The sequence below is a fragment of the Meleagris gallopavo genome, chromosome 4, assembly GCF_000146605.3.
Source record: "Meleagris gallopavo isolate NT-WF06-2002-E0010 breed Aviagen turkey brand Nicholas breeding stock chromosome 4, Turkey_5.1, whole genome shotgun sequence".
In the NCBI taxonomy this organism is placed as follows: Eukaryota; Metazoa; Chordata; class Aves; order Galliformes; family Phasianidae; genus Meleagris; species Meleagris gallopavo.
This window is the reverse complement of record NC_015014.2, coordinates 13,087,449-13,096,294: the sequence shown is the minus strand read 5'-3', so window position 1 is coordinate 13,096,294 and position 8,846 is coordinate 13,087,449. Positions and strand designations below refer to the sequence as shown.

Genomic DNA, 8,846 nt, shown 5'->3' with positions numbered 1-8,846 from the left:
AAAAAAAAGACATCCTTTGGACAGTAACATCTGTTAAGAACAGCTAACTTTTCTGCTGTTCAACCTCATAGCTTGTGAAGAGCTGTAATTTACCGGGTAGCAAGTTTAAATGATGTTCTCCACGGTAAGTAACAGGAGGAAGCAAACAACTAATGCCTCTGTAGAAAATGCCTGGTGTTGAGTCACCATCCCAGAATGTGTTTAAAAACCATTTGGATTGGTGCTCAGGGACACAATTTAGCAGAGGGTTGGTAGAGTCAGGGTACTGTTGTTAGGTTGCAGTTGGAGTTGACAATCTTTAAGATCTCTTCCAACCTGAGCCATTCTCTGATTCTATAATAAACCTTAACTTAGCTAGATTGTATATAAAAGCTAAAAGGTGTATTTAGGTCTATGTGACAGTGGCCTCTGCCTCGTAAGCCCATCTTTTATTTATCTAGGCAACAAAATGCACTTTCTTAAGTGTATTTCCCCTGTAATTACCTTTAAAAAAAAAGGCAACACCTGTCAATAGTGAACACTAGAATGAGGGAGAAGCAAATTATTCTAGTCAAAGAGTCAGACACATCAGCTTAATTTCAATTGACATTTACAGCTACTTTGTTAGAAGTCTTCAATGAATAAGCCAAATAAATGTGGTTCCCCTTCCCATTATGTAACTAAGCAGATAAATGCTAATTTTTAATAAAGTATTTGCACATTATTATGCATTACTGTACTCACATTCACACACTCTCCCACGAACACATACACGCACACATAATATACAAGAAAACCATAATGAATCAGCAGGAGAAACTTAACAGTCATTCAATTTGGCACAGAAACTACAGTGTTGAAGACCATCAGTGAGTTAGTAGTGTGATAAAAATAACTGAGCTTTTACAGAAAAGAATGGGCAGAATAGCCCACAATCCTCAGGGAATCTGGGTAAGTTCTATCAATACAAAGATTTGCTAATATTTGCACCTTCTTTTGGCAATGCCAAGATAAGGATGAAGGCAACTGCTCTTCTCAGTAAACAAGGCTGAAGGCACATTCCACATAGAACAAAACACATGTCAACAAGGCTTCTTACAGGTGCAATATTCAAATTCCACACTAAATACTACAAACAGTTGAAAAGTGATGAGTCCCAGTGGATGAAAAGCTAGACATAAGCCAGCAGTTTACTCTTGTAGCCCAGAAGACCTGCTCTATCCTGGGCAGTGTCAAAAGTGGTACTGACCAGTAGTGAGAGGAAGGCGACTGTCCCCTTCTAGTCTGCCATTGTGAGGCCCCATCTGGAGTACCACGTGCAGGTCTGCAGCCCCCAACACAAAACAGACATAGAGGTATTGGAGCAGGTCCAGAAGAAGGCCACAAAAACGATCAAAAGGCTGGAACGTCCTTCTTATGAAGAAAGGCTGAAGAAGCTGGGCTAGTTGAGCTTGGAGAAGAGAAAGCTCTGGGAATACATTACTGCAGCCTTCCAGTACTTAAAGGGTGCTTATAAACAAGGAGACAGACATTTTACAAGGCAGATAGTGACAGTACAAGGAGAAGGGCTTTAATCTAAAAGAGGGGAGATTCAAGTTACATGTTAGGCAGAAATTATTAACCAGAAGGTGATGATGCATTGGAACAATCTGCCTAGAGAAGCCATGGATGCCCTGTCTCTAACAGTGTTCAAGTCCAGGTTGATGGGGTCCTAGACAGCCTGATTTATTGGGTGGCAACCCTGCCCAGAAGGAGGGAGGAAGAGCTCAATTATCCATGAGATTAGCCTTCCTATGATTCTATGATTTTTGGATTTTGACTTATTTTTTAAATACAAGTCTCAAGTCAGTTTTTGGGTTAAGGACTGATGCTTTTTTTCACCCTTTGTGTTCTTCCTTGCAAGCACAGCTTTTGATTAGTAGCAAATATTGAGGGTATTAGAAAATTAATTACTTAACTTGTAAGATATCTTTACACCATGAAAGGTGTCCTCAGTTAATTTAATTTGCAAAACTGCCAAGTGCAGTAAGACCTATCACAAAGTTAATTTTCAAAATCAAATCAATAATGAACTATGGATAAAAATATGCATTCATCAGTATCAAGTTAACCTACTTGACATTTATATTCTTTAAACTGATAGTTGGCACGTGCCTTTCCTATGAATATTGCCAAGTCAGAGGGAAAACATAAGATTTCATTGTCAATACTACAGCAGATTATTTTGACTGGCAAATCAAGCTCTAGACAGGAGCTTTGCTTGTGATACTGCTGTCTTTGACATCCTTAGATATGCCACATTTTTCTGCATCAGTGTCCTCAAAGAAATACTCCTTTTCGTCATGATGTTTTGGGAAACTGAAGTGATTCACAAGCATCTTATAGCTGAAATAGTGTCAACAAGGATGGAAGACATTCAGTATCTTCAATACATCTCAGTGCTCTGCAGAACCAAATTTTAGCATACATCTCATCAAAGATCAAATGCAGAGTGACCTAATGTAGTCTATTTGAGTATAAAATTTACCTTAAAACTTAAAAGGGAAGAATCACATATACTTAAATGTATTTGTCAGATCATTACTTATGCCACTGATTTACAGAATAGTAATCACAGTGAGATCTCCAGATTTTAAAACGATGCTAAAGTTGAGTCAGAGCAAATAATGAGGAATACTAGAATCAAATTCCAAAGGATTTGGGTAATTTAGGTAATGAGGCCAGCAGATGGCAAATGTAGTTCAGTGTATAAAAAAAAAAGTAAAATAATTGGTGTGGGAATACGTACTAAATGGAACAATCATATGGCATGAGTAAGAAATAGTATTATTTGTGGTCGGAAAGTTAAAGTGTTCCTATCTGCATTAAAAAAAAAAACAGAAAGAACAAGGTTATGACAACATATTAAGAAATAAATGACATAATAAATGGTAAAAGGTACTTATTAGATTCTACAATGTATAATGTACGTGAACTAATTTTATACTTAAGAGATCCCAGCAGGAACTAGATTAATTAGGTAACAAGACCAACTAGTGTGAAAACGCAAGAGGTAGAAGTACTCAACACCTTACAGAATGTGTTTGGCATCACATAGTATCAAATCTGAAGTCAGGAAAGTTCTTTGAAGATCAAGCACAGCAGGATAAAACTACAGCCTTTTGAAGTTTAAAAAAAGAAAAACAGAAAAAACCCTAGATAAAGTAAAAAAAAAAAAGCCTAGCCTACTCAATTAATAGTCAATATTTCAAGAAGAGACTTCTCAGTCACATTATCTGTTTGGTCTCCTGTGTGAAGCCAAAAAGCAAGATCTTCATCTGAATAAGGCACACCAAGGGACTCGGGATTTCGGACTCTTCAGACAACTCTAATCGCTTCACCATCAGCTCTTCTAGAGTGAGCTTCTAATTTTGTTCCAAAGCTAAAATCCCCTCCCAAATGCGAATTTCTTTTAGAAGAACAGCAATTGAATTTTTGTTTAAACACGGAAAATTCACCACCAGCTGCATTAATCATATACATCATAGATCACAACAGCACATAAAAATTCAACCACAGTTCTAAACACTACACAATTGGAAAATTTAATACAACAAATGGAAACTGCAACTACGAGAAGGATAATCGGATCAGATAAGCAGCTACGTGAAAGCATTGCAGGGTTGTCAGTTTGGGCACAAACCAGACCTTTTAAAAGCTAATACAATACAAAGATGAAAATGAAAGAATAAAGGTGGAAGAAGAATTTGTGGAACACTAATAATTCATGACACCTTTAGAGCATCTTACCACATAAGATCACTGACATAGTTAGGACCACTTGCACTTCTCATTTTTCATGAGGAAAGATGACATGGAAATGTGAAAAGAGTTTCTTTTTTCAGAGCAACTGACTATTTTTTACAAAGGTATTTTTCCACACTAGTCAAGAGCAAAATCCACAATTGAAGTCAATCCTGTTTGTGCCACTGGATATATTCATAGGTCTATACAATTTAGAAGATGCCAAGTAGAATCATAACTTAAAAGTCACAATAAAACAAATACACATAAAGCTACTGCACATGGCAGTAAATAAATATATTCAGAAAACAGCATAGCTTACCAAAGGCTCTGATGGATTCTTCAGCAACGGAAAAATTCAGTAAAACACAACCACTCAGTTAAGCAAGGTGTCAATCCAAGAGGTCCTATGAGGAAGAAACAAAGTTACTTTAACTGCTTATTCTATCCACTGTAAATACGAGCATACACAGGGTTATTAGGTTACTTTCTTTTTTAAGCATGTTTATTTAAAAGAAATCTGCAAAAGAGCTGTAAAAAAGATTCAGATGAGAGTTTAAGATACCACTAAGTATTAGAAAGCAAATTCCTAATTCTAGGCTATCTTTTAGCCTTATAATAAAACAGTGAAGTTCTTCCTTTACACCATTAATTCTTGTTCATCTTAACCTGCTTACCTTATTTTGCACTAGAGCTATCATATGAAAGTACTTTCAGTGCTTTTCTCTGATTATACTGGCAGAGAAATATAAACCATTACCTATCATTACCTTTATTTCAAAGCTATCACTTTTTCCTCTTTGTAGCCAGCAAGCTGCAAGAAGAGGAATAAAATGCAGTCTGAGAATAAAACCTCCCTTGCAAAAATGAGCTGAAAGAAGAGGGGAACAAAGGAGAGAGAGTTAAGAAAGGAAGAGATCACAGTCTTGATAAACTTGCTCTTCTGCACAAAATACATTCTATTCTCCTTCTATCAAAAAACCTCTAAAATACAACATACACAGGAGAGCTGGCTTCTGCCCATGGTTCTTTCTCCTGCCACACCTTGAACTTAAAATACCTCTGTAATTCCACAAGTAATATGCAAATAAAAGTAATACTGACACCACTGCCCAATGCATGGAAAAAACGTATGTAAACTGAGCTCAAGTACATGAGAGAAGACGCACTTCCCTCAAAACTATTTTTCAAAAGGCGCTTTTCAGTAAACCTTTCATGAGCCACAGAGTGAGCCATGAGCAATTAATTTTATTTAAGTGCCCCCCTCTAACTATAATGTTGCCAGTGACACATTAATGACCTCAGAATGCACTTGGATTTGAAGTGCTTTTTCCCCCGGGGTACATGCCAGGCTGCCTTACCTCTATAAAGCTATGGCATGCTTCAGCTGCTACTGCATATGTATGGAATGCCATTCCAATTTGCAGTAACATACACCATTCACCAAACACTGAAGTAAAGTAACCATTTTACAAGAGCACTGCAGATATAGCTAAAAAGTACCAGTAAGATTTGACTTGCCTGCATGAAACCCCACACAAGCTACATGCAACTTACGGCACATAGCATAAGTTGATGATGTTACTGACAGGCAGACTATCACAAAGGCAGCCGAGTTAATGCAGCAGAAACACATTCCAGAAGTTTTTTTAAACTCTGTGTCCTGGGCTAGTAGTGAGTCTGTCTATTTACTTACTAGTAAATAAAAGCTATACATAAAGAGTCAATCTTCCCCCAGTGTAACACCAACAGGCTAACATCAGATCTATGGTGTTCCATCTCTCCCACTAAGTGCTTTATTAGGAGGCAGTAGGAATACAGAAGATCAGCTATCCATGTACTCTGCAAGTATAATGGCAGAGGAAATAAATAAAATAGGCACAGAGCAGCATTTACATTAATTCCAAATTTTACAATTATATGTCTATAGACCAAACTGCAAACCATCATCTCACATTTTCAGCTTAGCTTATACAAGATGAAGAAAATCCGACAAATCCAGAGGGGTAGAATGACATACAAAAATATCCTTTGAGAGCAAACACCTCTGAAAAATACCAAATAAACAAGTTTAACTAATTTACAGGAAATGCTGAACTTCAGTAATGCCTGACAACTTTTGTCTTCAAAAGCAACCAAAAAAGGAAGGCAGAAACATCCAGGATACGTTCTCAAGAATGAAATCGGAGCATCTGCTGTGGCAGGCATATTATTGGGAAGCTGAAAGAATTATCATCTTTTTCTTTCAGGTTGCATTATGTTGTAAGACTTCCTTCCTAGCCTGCCTTTTGAATAATCTAGTGCAGTTAAAACATAAGACAAGTCAGTTTGAACTTCAGATTTCAGGGAATTTAAGGACAGGCAAAAATATTTCTATTGCTTTTCCACAATGTAGCTAATGGCAGAGACAAGAGCACGAGGATGCAGGGAGGTTCCGTGACTGCAATAACATAAAGCTCAAAGAAAAGCAATTCCAAGAGCACAGACGCAGCCAGGTGGTCTGAAGAACAAACCAGAAACTTAAAGCAGAGAAAAATTAAGATGATAGCAGTAAACATTTATTGGAGCTAATATACAGTATTTCACAGCTGCTTAAAAAAAGAACACCACAACACTGGCTAGCTAAATATTAAATCTAGACTTAATAATGACATGGTGCATTCCAGCCAGAATAAGACTCACAGTTGAATTGTATTTGTATTTTACCGTTAATATCTTATTTTATGTTTATTTCAACACATGAACTCACTCACTGAATGTTACAGGCTCTGCACTGACTACAGTGTAGATGGCACAGATCGCACACCAAAAAATAAAACAGAAGTTTATTTCAGTGTTTGGAACCAAAAGAAATCACTAAGAGTCAGAGAAAGCACTCCTGCTCAGATGCAGAGGAAAATACTGGGGAGTGGGAAGAGAATGGAGAAAGGAGAGAGGGAAAAAGCACTCCTAAGAATACCAAGTCTGCAAACTGCACAACAGTGACAACATTACAATTTGTTCATAATTATGATTTGATGCAACATGCAAAACCGATCACATAGAGCTGTAGTAAAAAATGCATCCTGCTATAGATTGAAACATTTTATTTCCATAGAGAAAGGTCAAAATTTAGGAAACATATCAAGCTATCGTCTGCTGAATTACATATAGTCAGAATACATCAAGTCATCTTATTACTACCATTAGCTCATTTGAATCACAATCACACCCATAGTCCAGGGGATGATTTTCAGATACACCATCAGGGCATCAGAGGATTCAGAATCTAAGGCAGCAACCAACATACACAGAAGAGGCAGAAGAATACTGGGGAGAATATGAAGAGTCTGCTTTCTCCACCAGCAATCTATCCAACTAAAAAATAAGAACTACTTCGCATAAGACTTGAATGATCCCAGGCTTTGAGAAAAATCTATTATCTAATCATAAATGCTCCCATTAAAGAACAGTATAGGAGGGAATAGAAACCAACTCAAAGTCTAAGAGGGCTCTAAAATAGATCTGCTCTTTCATCATGCATGGCCATGAAACTGAAATATCTGATAAACACATATCTAATATGCTGAGATTCGAGAAGAGCACGAGACTAATCAGCACTTGAGAATATGCTTTCCCAAAGTGCTCCATTTCAAGGGGATCTACTAAGTGGCACATCTGTATCTTCAACACACACTTGTGCTTTCCCTTGTCTGCAGATTGTAATACAGAATGCTGGACTTACACATAGCAGTAAAATTGACTAGTTTTTTCTAGTACTTGGGTTCATGCAGAAACAGGAATGTTAACACACTGCCCTACAAATGAAAGTCCACAAATGGATGGGATGTAAATTACATGCATGATTGTTTCCTGTTGTGCATGACTTGTGAAAAGTACACAATAAGTCTTTGCAACAATTTGTCTCGTTTGAAGACAAGATTTTAGCAAAGTTCTTAGTGAGACTACGGAAGAAAGTTATGCACCTATTCTCCTCTGCTACAACTGTGAGTTGTACAGCTTGGTTATTAGGTGAAAAGGGTAAAACAGAAATAAACCCACACAAAAACACTACAACATACCACCAAATAGCATTAGCTTCTCCTCCTTCAGCCTCCAATCTTTGGGAGGCCTGCAAACAGTATGCAAACAAGCGTTTTAGAGGATGGAAAAGAAAGCAATAAATACAATCTCTCTTCTTGTTCATGTTGCTATGGTATCTGCAGAACAAGCCATCCTGTTAAGCACTGTATAAATGAAGATAAAGATGAAGAAAGGTAGGAAAAACATCCATGCTACCACAAAAGGCAATTACCACTTCAGTAAGAGACAAGAGAGGAAAGAAAAAAGGATAATATCAGATAGTATGCAGAACAGTTATTCCAGTGCAATACAGCTGCTGCAATACAGCTTACCTGTTGGTAAGCTTCTGGAGGCACCAATGTTTTAGAAAGGTTTTGAAAGAGGACAATTTGCAGCCTGGAGCCTGCACACCAGATAAATCATAGCACAAAAGAGAAGCATTAAAAGCTTAAGTGAGGTGACAGTGATGGGGAACTGAAGGCAGGAATAAGAATTAAAATATTGTCAGAGATGTGACAGGTAAGAGAATAAGAACTTTGAAAACAAGAGACAAACATCTTACATGTAATGTGACAGGGTAGATGGAGCTAGTTGATAGAGCCAAAGAAAGAAACGACATTGGTCAAAAAAAACAAAGTCAAACTTCAAGTAACAGACTGATAAATCTTGGCTGACTAGAGAACCCAGCAACCACCCCAGAGAAAAATGCAGGAACATCACACCAAATCAAGGACTATAGATAACACACATGGCTTATCAATATTTCAACTATATTTTCTACAAGACATTAATAAACAATAGCAAAAGAGAAAAGACAGAATCACTTGCCAGCTTCCCTGATCACTTTGAAAGTACTGCCTCCTATTTATTCCCATGGAAAGTACAACAGAAAGAAAGAGCACAAGACGACTATTTGTTAGAGCAAATTCTCAGCTACCAAGCTATTTTTTTTCAACATTTACCATCACTCATTAGGCATTTTCATCAATAATTAACAAGAGCCTTCATGCCACACCTTGTAA

The 8,846-nt window shown here is 37.2% G+C and overlaps 1 long non-coding RNA gene across 2 annotated transcripts in view; it reads right to left on the bottom strand.

Moving 5' to 3' along the window:
- The window catches only part of LOC104910546, a 195,746-nt gene that overhangs the window by 169,661 nt on the left and 17,239 nt on the right, over nucleotides 1–8,846 (bottom strand). For both annotated transcript variants that reach the window (XR_004159485.1, XR_004159486.1), the window contains exon 2: nucleotides 4,085–4,169. This is a non-coding gene — a long non-coding RNA (uncharacterized LOC104910546). The remainder of the gene's footprint in view (nucleotides 1–4,084; nucleotides 4,170–8,846) is intronic.